We start from the raw sequence: 12393 nt of genomic DNA on the forward strand, positions 1-12393 counted from the left end.
GGCCTTGTTTTGATTTATATATAAAAAATTAGTGGGTATAAAGCCCCTATTTTCTCTAAATCCAACCATACGCTTCTTCAGTCTTTCAAGTGTGAACAACCTCTCCTTTCTTCCTCTGCGGCCTATTTTGCCCATCTGCATCTGCAATGTGTGAGTGTTATGTTTTATTCTTTGCTTTATTTTTATAATGCTGTTTGCTATTCTATTTTTCTTAAATTGGGTGACACCATTAAATTGGGTGACACCAGTGCATTAAATTGTCTATCTACATGTGCTTGATTATATTACTTAGTGCTCAAGGTATATTTTAAATGTGCATTCCGAACTGAGTGTTACATAGAGTATAGAATCTTCTCTTAAATGTGTGTTATCTTTTGCTTACACCGTGATTTTACCCTGTTTAACATTTTGTCTCTGTTGATCTCTTTTGCTCAGCTCCAGCACGCAGACGTACTCAGGCGTATGCTCTTCGCAGACACTATCGCCAATTCCAGCTCTCCTCAATTGCTAATGAGCTTGCTCAGTTCCTTGAGCAGCTCTCTAGCCCGTCTGTTCCATCGAGTCCCTTTTCGCCTCCTCGCATCGTGCAGAGCACTTCTACACATGATGCGAGCACACAAACTTTTCCTGACCTTGATGACTGCAGCGAAGGCTCCTACCCCCCTGATCTGATACCACTATCGTCTCATTATCCTTTACCCTGGTCCTCCACTGATTATTCCCCTACTTCTCCCGCTGCACCGTCAGGCTACTGTGCTCCTATGCCTTCACCTGGCTCTGAGCCCAACTACTCCTTCATGTCTCCTGGGCCTTCAGCAGGCCACACGCCTTACTATCCCACAGCCCACACTCCTTGCTCTCACAATAAAAATGTTTAAACTCCCCAAGGTCGTTTTCTGTCCTTCTTTGTATATTCCACACACTCATAACACTCAGTCTGACTCTACCCTACTCACACATGTAAATACCCTGTTATTACTATTTTACTTATATTTGGTTGGTAAATAAAGGCTTGATTAACATATAGATTAAATAGGCTTTATCAACCCAAATTAAATGTGTGTAGAAGTAGTTTTGTTAAACTACTTCTACTGTATCTGCATTAATTATTAGGTTGTTCTTCATTGACGATTAGATTAACTGTGTTGGATTAATATTAGTTTGATTATACACTATGCTAGATAAGGTTAAAATATTTTTTCTCGACATTGGAAAGAAAGCCTGACCTAAAGCTGTTTCTTGTTTGGATAAGAAGACATACTAGCCGGAGATGTGTAAGCCCAGATAAAGACTCCCTGCATACCTTACGGACTAACAACGTAAATATTCTATAGACACTGAACAAACAAAGCAAATGTGTGTGAACCAGTGTGAAAAATGTGTGAGCGTTAAGTTTGTAATCTTGCATACCAGTGTAGATTTATTCATTGCTAGAGACTCAGCATTTTTGTACATCGCTCTGGATTAGGGCGTCTGCTAAATGCTGCAAATGTAAATGTAAATGAGAGCCATCTTAACTCTAACAATGGCCACTTTAGCTCGTTTATGATTTAGCATCACACACCAATAAAATAGGATGTTCTTTCCTGGGAACAGGAGCGGTGATATAAACTGCAAATAAAAAGATAAAGACAAAACGAAAACAATAGATTTAATTTCATTCCGTCCCTACATGCATATAATCCTTTATCATTACCACTCCAATCGAGGACTCCTACCATCATCATCAAACATGACAACATACAAAGTACAATTCCAACAATCAATACAAGAATCAATCCTAAACCAAAGTAGTGTTCAGCAATCGTGAATACATTCTGAATCTTCTCAAAAAACTTTGTCGGCAGTTTTTTTATCTTCTCCAAGACATCATGAGACAATTGTTACTCAGTGCTTGTTTAATATGTCTATAAGCAGTATTATCAGGTATACTGTCGGAACTCAGACCCTGTGCCTGAGCGGACATATCAATTAAGTGGCTCTACGTTTGAATCAGTTTCGAGCAATTACTAATCAGTTACCAATAAGTTTAAAAATACCAAATATTAAAAAGCCAGACCAAATAAAGAATCGTCCAGTCATGAGATGAGAAGGAGCAAATCACTTTTTCGCAGTCATTATAACCCGGCCCTAAAAGGCCTTTCAGGATTGAGCTTTCTTAACAGCAAGACTACCCTGAAGGTAGTCTTGCCTACTCTTGCAAGACTTGCAAGAGTAGGCAAGTCTTGCAAGACTCCCCGAGTTCTCCTTACTACCCGTCAGTTATTATGGTCAAGTGCGAATTTACGAGGCAAATCTTGAATTTTTTATAACCCAAATTGACTTAAATTTGCATATTTTCCTCTAACTTCTCCTCCTTACTACTTTACATACACCAATAATTTTGTGAGTTTTTGCATATCCCACCTTTTGCTTACTTATTTTCTGGTAAGTTTATACCTTTTCTTGGTAAAATACCACCCCTTTCCAGGAGGCTTCATTCACTTCTATACATCTCTAATTTAAACATCTGATGGTGACCTTTCCTTTTTTTATAAATACCCTGATCATACAATTACCACAAAACACCCAATCCTCCCCCGCAATTTTCACACCTTTTTGTTTAGTTTGCTTGATTTGTTTTTTTCCTTACTTGCAAAAATTCCATTGTCTTTTCATATACCGCCTAATACCTTAATTCTCCCTTAGTAAAATAGATTTGATTTTCTGTATTCTTAGCTTTGTATTCATTTAATTGATTTTTCCAGTATTCATCTTAGTTTATGGTATTTTTAAAAAATGTTATTAGTGCAAAATACTCCGATTTTCTCTGACTACATCTTAACGAACGAGTTTCCTGTCTTAAACTTTTTCTAAATCAAATCTTGCCTATATCTTAACAAAAGCTTCCTTAGTGCTTCCTGTATGTTTGTGTGTCTTGGTAATTGAACATCTTATACAACTTGTTTTTCATCAACTGACAACATGTAAGTTCTGTGCCTAATTGCCTAATTCTTTCTTGCGCTTCTCTTTTTTAAAGATTTTCTATATATGTATATAGATAGATAGATAGATAGATAGATAGATAGATAGATAGATAGATAGATAGATAGATAGATAGATAGATAGATAGATAGATAGATAGATAGATAGTGTAGCGTCTGGCACGTTTCATTTAGACCTCATGTCTCAGGAATTTCCTTTTAACCCTTGACATCAGCTTTTCAATCGAAAGGATGAGCAACACGGCTTACACTTTTATTGGGAGCTTGTATACCACAGTGTCATAACACAAGCCGTTTTATGGTTTTATGGTTATGGTTTTTAAGAAAGCCCACTCCTGAAAGGGCTTTTAGGACCGGGTTATACCACAAGCTATACCTTACACACACCACCCCGAAAGCCAGATAACCTCTCTGGTTGAATTTACAGGGACCTTCAACCATAAAATAATTCACTCTCGGAACTCGGCCCTAGTACGTCTGGTTTGTGACCCACTTCACATGACACAAACTTACATCTTGTTTGTATCTTCTCCTATAAATAAAGCAAGTGTTTAACCCTACCTCAATAATAGTTACACTCTAAAAGGTTTAGGAATATACCTCTGTTTTAATGGTGCCTCTTCTTTTTTATTTCAAAGTTGATTTAAAATGATCTTCTCTTTATTCTTATTATCATATATCCATAGGTACATAAGTTATACCTTGAATACTGGTCCAGTATCTGCTTTAATGCTGTTTTTTTCTTTTAATGATTAATGACAAAGTTTACATGAAAATATTTTCTCTTTATTTTCCTAACTAGGGTGCATCTTATATACCTGAATATAACATTGCAATAACAAAGTTATACCTTAAGTACTGGGATGATAATAGTATGTTACATTTGAACTGGTATGTAATGTACTTTTGTGTTAAGTACTGTCCTTGCTTTCCATGTCTAATATCAAAAATGATCACCAAAATGATCTGTTCCTTATTTTGCAAACAATGGTGCATTTTATTTGATCATGAAATGTACCATACTGTCTTAATACACTTTGGATAAAACTTGTTTTCCCTCTTCTCTCCCATTCGCTAAAATAGATAGATTTATGATTTATGATTTCCTCCTTCTTAAGATTCTACTGTAAGTATATGGATTATATGTGCATGAATGCAGTTTAATTATAGAGTAAAGCATGTTGCCTGCAAGTTGCTCGGTGCATTGGCTGCAATGCCCATATTATATTATGATTATTATTGTCCATTTTCAACTCTATATCTATTATATTCTTTCTTTTTCATTTTTCCTTTCTTTTCACCCCTTCTTCCATTAGCTTTTCCTACGAGGCATACTCTGGGCCAATGCCCTTTGTGTGCTGCATGTGGCCGCTGCCACTACCTACTGGCCATGGCGCATATTCGCCTTTTGGGATGACTTGTTGGACCGTGTGTGCATCCCTCCTTGCCTTCCACTGTTCATACCCAGGATGCTTCTAACCAAACTGAGCCTGAACTACTGTTTGAGCCCCTTTTCTCCGGCTCTCCTCTCTCCAATTATTCTCCAACAACTCTCCTGTCTCCTGGAGACGAACTTGGTCCTTCCTATTCCTCAGGACCTGACACCGTTGTTCTCTCACCGTGAACTTTGTCTTCCCCAGTTAGGCTCTAACTTCGTCCACCAGCTTCAACTGCTCTTTCAGCCTTTATATATATATATATATATAAGTGTGAAGTATATGCACAATTAAGGATGGTGATGATATAATGTATGCTGATATGATTATTTGATTTTTATGAACTCTCTTCATACACCGAGTTCTCTGCAAAGATATAGATAACTATATTAATGCTATATTAATGCTGAGTAATGGTTATATGTATCAAGCATGGATTTAAACTAATAAAAGCAATGTTAAGAAGCTTAAATTATCTTTTTTTTGCTTATTTTTATTTTATTATGCTGTCTTCACCTAAGCACTGTGAACTTTTGTGCACCCTCATATACAAGATGGACATGCTATGCGGTTCCTCGCTTAGGTAACCTTTATACACCAGACAAAAATAGCCTATGGTATCTAGCCTATCTAATCAGCTTGTTGTTGTTAAAATTTTGCACACTCTGCAAATCTGCACCTGTTATTCTCCAATACTATTCTCCAATAAACCTATCATACTCTTATAACAACTACCTTATTTTTTTATTATTATTTTGGTATTCTACTCTATTTTAATTACTAAAACTAGATATATTTCTCGAAATACGTAGCAGTTTCTTTTCTCTGAATGATGTGTTGAAAGAGAACTAAGAAAATTCGGAGTGTAATTACAACTATGCACATATTGTTATAGAATTTAGACCTAGAGCAGGTATAATGGTAAGCTAAATAAAACAGTCAAGTGAGTCAGATCTTTTTCCCAGGGAGTTTTTTCCCCAGGCAGTTTTTTCCCATCTTTTTTCCCCCTATCCACTATAAAGAAAGGCTCTTTCCATGGGCTCTCAACTATTTCAGCCCAGAATACTCACTTAGGCAGGCTTCTTAGGCCAACAAACCAATAAAGGCACAGATTAAGGGGGTGCTGTGTTGATCCTGCTTGCGTGTATCCACTGTGGCTGATAATCAGTCAGAACTCCAGTTCTGGTTACAGCTAGAACAGTCGCTGGAGCCCGATACTTCGGCTCACCGACTTTGGTAGGCTTCAGACTTCATATCAGGACATGCTGATTAGGCACAAAAGGGTGTGTTGGGTTTTATGTGGGCAGAGGAAGAGTTAGTGAGACATCAGCACTAATAGAATTACATTTTTTCAACCAGGGCAGAAATGTAGTCCTCTACCATCACTTCCAGGTTACATAAGGAAGAAATGCCAGCGCGTCGCCTGACCCATGGGGTCGGGAAAAGCCGGCCCATTAGAATTTCACAAGGTAACAGTTTAGTAGTTCAGGATGGAGTCATTCTCATTTCTTTGGTTACATTACATTAATGGTTCTGTTTGTTCTCTATACCACTCCAGCTGACTGTGGGTGATAGGGAATATTAGAATGGCAATCAATTGCTAAGCTTTTAGCCAAAAGTTGTGTTACTTTAGAAGCAACATGTGTGCTATTATCACTTTCAATCACATTAGGAATGACAAACCTAGAGATGATCTCTTTCGTTAATATTTTTACAACTGTTTTATCGTTCTCTGTCACGCATGCAAATGCTTCTGGCCACTTACTGAATCTGTCAACTATAACCAACAGGTTTCTCAAATTTCCTACTGGTGGCATATGTGTGAAATCGATCTGTAGGTGTTGGAAAGGTTGCTCAGGAAAAGTAAGCGCGTGATGTCGTACAGGTCAATGTATGTCAGTTTTGGCACAAGTCAAACATGAATCTAACACTAGCTTGATTGTTTTAGCTACATCAGCAATACAGTATTATGAGTTTATTGCCTGTGTGACTTTAGCTATGCTAATGTGTGACACCCCATGGTAATGCTACACCAACACTATTAAAGCTAGATTAGGCAGAGCAATTTTTCTATCTACATCTCTAATGATTCCAGCAGAATATGATTTACATTGTTAAGAAGCCCAATACTTTATGTCCTCCTCAGTAGGCTGACTCTGAAGTATTTTTTAGGTCAATATCTGGTATATTGGAGATATGTGTCATCATCGGGATCTCAAGATTTGTATGTACTGTGTCCAAATCTACTGGTTGTTTTGCTGCTTCCTTGTCCTTTAACCTTAACTATGGCAACTTTGGCCTGGAGTTGAACACTATTTAAGAGGTCGCCTAGGAGATTAAAATGTGCTATGTGCGTTCCATCAGCTGTTTTAAAGTGTCCTTGCTTCCATGTTTTGGCAAAATCATGTTTTGGCAAAATCATGTATTGGCAAAATCATGCACAACATCATAAGCATCAGTGTATATAATCACTACTTTACGTTCAGACAACTGACATGCTCTTGTAAGTGCGACCAACTCTGCAGCTTGTCCAGATGTGTATGGTAATGGTTAAGCTTCAACTATTTCTTCAGGTAATCATACAACCGCATATACACATCAGAGCGTTTTGAACACGATCTATCTACATATAGGCAATTCCCCTCTTGCAAGACCATATCTAAAGATCGGGCGTACAAGAGGTCTCTTGTTCAATGTGTTTAAGGCAATCGTGTGCGTTGTAAAAACCATTTAAGTCAATAAGGTCCATTAGATCACGCAGTGTTACTACAGCTGAATGCGGCTGAGAAGACGGCTTAATGGTTACATTTTTTGTTGCCAAGAGCAAGATTTCCTAACTAGATCTACGTCGTGCTGTCATATCTTGTGTGTTGAGGTTATGTAAAATAGCTGTTACCTGATGTGAGGTGTACAGTATCAAAGGAAGTGACAGCACTGTTTTCTCAGCATCCTGGACCATCAGACCATCAGCAGCCACTACACGCAACATGAGGGCAACCCTTGTGCTAGGTTGTCTAAAGATTTGAAAAGATACCCAACTGTCACCATGTTCCTGGGCTAGAATCCCTGCAGCCGTACCACTATGTTGGTGCAAATAAAGGTGAAAAGTTTATTATAAAATGAGTATATGAGAATTTATGAGTATAAAATGTAATATTTTAATAAAAACAATAAAAAAAACTTAACTTTCAAGTTATGGGAAAGAATAGTGGATGCCAGGCTGAGAGAAGAGGTGACCTGTGAGCAACAGTATGGTTTCATGCTGAGGAAGAGCACCACAGATGCCTTATTTCCTTATTTGAGAATGTTGATGGAGAAGTACAGAGAAGGACAGAAGGAATTGCATTGTGTATTTGTGGATTTAGAGAAAGCGTACGACAGAGTGCTAAGAGAGGAGTTGTGGTATTGTATGAGGAAGACAGGTGTGTCAGAGAAGTATGTGAGGGTGGTGCAGGACATGTATGAGGACAGCATGACAGCAGTGAAGTGTGCAGTAGGAACGACAGACTGGCTCAAGGTGAAGGTTGTACTGCATCAACAATCGGCCCTGACCCTTTTCCTGTTTGCAGTGGTGATGGACAGGTTGACGGACGAGGTCAGACAGGAGTCTCCCTGGACTATGATGTTTGCGGATGATATTGTGATTTGTGGTGAGAGTATTGAGCAGGTTGAGAAGAGCCTGGAGAGGTGGAGGTATTACTGTGTCACAATTACTCATATTATCATATTATTATATTATAGTTAAGTTTAATGTATTTTTTTTTAAATTATGAGTATGAATGGGAAATGTTATATATTTCATAAAAAAATATGAATAAAAAAAAAGATTTTTCCAACCATTGTTTGTCATGTTTTGCGTTTAATTTTTGCATTTTCAACGGTTCATAGTTAAATGATGCTTATGATGAATATGAAGTCATACTTTTTCACAATAAATAAAAAAAAACTTGTCATATCATTTAATGTTTTTTATATTTCAAGTCGCTTACATATTGCACTTACTAAATCATGCTTATAAATATGAAAATGTATATTTTTCACAATAACAATTCAATATTTAATAAAAAAAAAAAGCCACAGAAGCCATTAATAACAATTAAATAATATCTAATGACAAAGCCATATTTTTGTCAAAACATGATTTGTTTTGACAAAAAATACAAATGATTTTTTGTTTTGACAAAAATATTTGTAATTTATTATTATGTATTATTATTATATTATTGTGTAATCAGAAAAATGTATTTGCTAATGAAAACAAAAATGTTATTTTTTTTATTTTAAAACATTTTTGTCTAAGCATAATGTGTCATGTCGGTTTATATTTGGTATGACATATATTTAATCAGAATTTTTTTGCAATATCTAATACAAAAACAATTTTTTGCAATAACTAAATTATTAATGTACACAATGTTATATTTTAGTCAGAAAATTATATATATATATATATATATATATATATATATATATATATATATATATATATATATATATATATATATATATATATATTATAAATATGTGCTGTTGTTTCGTTTTTGATTAAGTGTGACTTTCTAACCCATTTTCATTCACTTTTTGCAGTTTTCATGAAATTATGATTATGAATATGAAAATGTAATGTTAGAAATAACTAATATTTATATGAAAAATATCATATTTTGGTCAGAAAATGTTTTATTATATCATCTCTCATCATAAACATCTAAACAGATCATGGGCAAGTGCATGCTGTTTGTGAAAAAATACAAACGCCCCCTTTTCAGCCAAAATAATGTCTAAAGCTATTCGGTTTTGTAGGATAGTTAGACGCAGAGCTGTAACCTCGGAACGAATACCATCAATGGCTAAGAGGGTTTCATTAACAAAGTTCCTGGGAATGGGGTTGAAAGTTTCAGGATCATGCTCGTACATGAATGTCATCATGGTCGTAATGGGTTTTTTACAAATTTATTTTCCTTCTTGGTTCTATGGATGCCATAAACATAATGAGTTAGACTACTGTCACTGGTCCTAATTTGATTTATACAAAATGTATTCATACAGGTGGATTCGGATTTAACAATAATTTCGGTCATATTCTGGGAATTAGGTCTCAATGCTGTGGACTTTACTGCAGATGGGAGCTGCTGACATACATAACATGACTCATTTGTGTGATACCGGGCGGTCCAGTTGGCATACAACCAGAAGGTGTTGTCATGTGGATGAGCCTGGGCAGGAACCCCTGCCCCAAGGCTGACGATCACCAGGACAAGAGAGAGATGGACAGCCATACTGGTCACTGGCTGTGATCCTTTTTTCCTGATGAGGGGTTGTTTCTCCGTTCCCTTCAGTTTCTTCTCACATGCCATGCAGTGTTGAGTATGGCCAAAGAGACGGCACCAGAAGGTCTGAGGAGCCGTTCCTGGGTCGCAGTACACAGTGATAGAAGGAAACGGGAATCGGTAGATGTCTCCTAAGGAACTCATTAGGAGGTCAAAAGAGGCTTTGCTTCCGCAACATAATGAAAAATAGTGATATGCAAGGAACGCAAAAATTATTCTTTTGAAACAGGGTCAGCTCCCATGGGACATTTCTTGACTCTGGTAGCATGGATCCACTGTGGAAAAAGATCAGTTAACACACCTGTGCATGTGATCGCGACTGTTTCTGTTGGCCCTTCTTACTTACATTCACCTAATGGCTTAGGTTTTAAAGATTTAATCAAAACCATGTCCCCCACCCGAAAAGGATGGGTTGGTGCTAGAGAAATGACAGGTGTAGATTCAGAATTTTGTTCATAATGTTTTGATAATGTATTGATCAGGGCAGCGGAATACTCAGCAATGTGCACATCCAGATCTGTTGTACCTATTGCTGGTTTACCTTTTCTCCAAGGCGTTGGAAATGGATGCCCAAAAATAATTTCGTGTGCTGATAAGTGGACGTCTTTTGGCAGAGTCATTCTCATTTCTGCAAGGACTGTGGGTAGCAAGTCTACCGTATCACGGTATGATTTCTTTTGCTGAGATACATGTGACGACCTTGGCATTTTCTCGCTGACAAGGGAACGCTTCAACCCATCTTGAGAACTTGTCTACCCTAACCAGAAGATATTTAATGGCATGTGTGTAAAGTCAATCTGCCATTCAGTGAATGGAGCAGTAGGCAGTGAGAGGCTTTCATGTTTTGCTGCGCTTCTATTAACGTTGTTCTGGGCACCGATCAGACACCTGGACAAAATTGAGTCTATTATGCCATTTAAATTAGCTATACAAAAAAATCTGTTCATATCCTTCTTCACCCCTCTTTGAGCGCGATGTGTAACACCGTGGAACGCAGTGATAAGGAAGGCATAAGCGACCATCCGCACTGTACCAAAGGCCATCAGAGGCCACATAGGCATTGTGTGATTGCCAAAATCATTCGGAGTGGCTGAGGATTGGACAGACAGTAATTGTAATTCAGTAAAGAGAGAGCAGAGGAAAGGAGACATGTGTAAATAGGAGCGTTGAGTGATGGGAAAAACAACTGAGCTTGCGCCGCACTCTAAGCTACTCGGTCAGTTGAGGCCTTTAGCCTCTGTGGTATTGTTGTGGGAACGGGCTTTTGTTTTGACAATAGCCAGGGAGCGTGGAAGATGACAGGCAGTGATAAGATCTTGAACTAATGACGAATACGAGATGGGTATCCCTTCAGCCGAATGGAAACCACGGGATTGCCAGCTGCGGCCAAAATCATGCGCAATACCAAAAGCGTATTGGGAGTAGGTATAAAACGCTTTTTCTAAATCAAATCTATATCTTAACTACAAGCTTCCTTAGCGCTTCCTGTATGTTTGTGTGTCTTGGTTATGAAACATCTTATACCACTTGTTTTTCATCAACTGATATGAAAATTGTAAATATATGAATTTTCATAAGCATCATTTAACTAAAACTGTTAAAAGTGCAAAACATCAATGCAAAATGTAAGGAAAATGCATGAAAAAAAAGTATTGTTCAAATACAAAATTGTTTTAATTTAAATATAAAATTTTATGTTCATAAAATAAAATTTCATAAGAAAGTTAACCTTTATCATAAATTTTTTTTATTATTTCATTTCATCTTCTCCCGCTTATCCGTAACTCGGGTCGCGGGGGCAGCAGTCTAAGCAGATTCCCCAGACAATTCTCCGTGGCCAGGGATCGGGCTGTCAAGGCCCCTGCCTTCGGCTGCTGCCCAATCCTCTCAGCACCGGTCCCTTACAGTCCCTCCTGCAGGTGGTGAGCCCACGGGAAATAAAAAATTTTCATATTCACCAGAATAATGTCATGATAAAATTGTAAAAAATCAAGTATTTAAAAGGTACATTTTATATTATGACTTCATATTCATAAGCATATATATATATATATATATATATATATATATATATATATATATATATATATATATATATATATATATATATATTTATGAGCATATTTTCTTCAAAAAAAACTTTAAAAAGGGCAAATATAAATCGATAAAAAACTGATATGACAAACAATAGGTTGAAACAAATCTGACTTTCTTTTATAAAAAAAACTTTTTAGTTTTAATTAAAATATTACATTTCATATTAATTACCATAATTACATAAAAAAGTTAAATTTTTTCATTAAAGGATGAGTTATTGTGAATATATAAATTTCTTATTCATTAGCATAATTTCATAAAAAAACATTAAAAAGTGCAATATGTAAGCCAAAAACTTACGTTTGGGTGAAAAATATATTTTTTTAATAAAAAAATATTAAATGAATTGGTAAAATAAGAATTCTGATAAATTAAAAACCTTATAAAAAGTGCAAAAATTCAATGAAAAATGTGAAATGTCCAAGTTTTTACAAGTTATTGTAAAAATATTAATTTACATATTCATAAGCATCATTTCACTAAGTTTCGTTAAAATTGCAATCAATGAACGAAAAAGGTTTTATGATAAACCATGTTTTGACATAA

General features: G+C 36.4%; 1 protein-coding gene and 1 long non-coding RNA gene across 3 annotated transcripts in view; one reads left to right on the forward strand and one right to left on the reverse strand.

The window, feature by feature from the left end:
- LOC310732306 (uncharacterized protein) overlaps positions 1 to 12393 on the reverse strand; it is a 1052581-nt gene that overhangs the window by 679119 nt on the left and 361069 nt on the right. The window lies entirely within an intron of this gene.
- Positions 102 to 882, forward strand: LOC310732359. Its single transcript, XR_014535459.1, has 2 exons — positions 102 to 150; positions 436 to 882. It is a non-coding gene; the product is annotated as an uncharacterized lncRNA (long non-coding RNA).

This window comes from Silurus aristotelis, assembly GCF_946808225.1.
Source record: "Silurus aristotelis genome assembly, chromosome: 10".
Classification (NCBI taxonomy): Eukaryota; Metazoa; Chordata; class Actinopteri; order Siluriformes; family Siluridae; genus Silurus; species Silurus aristotelis.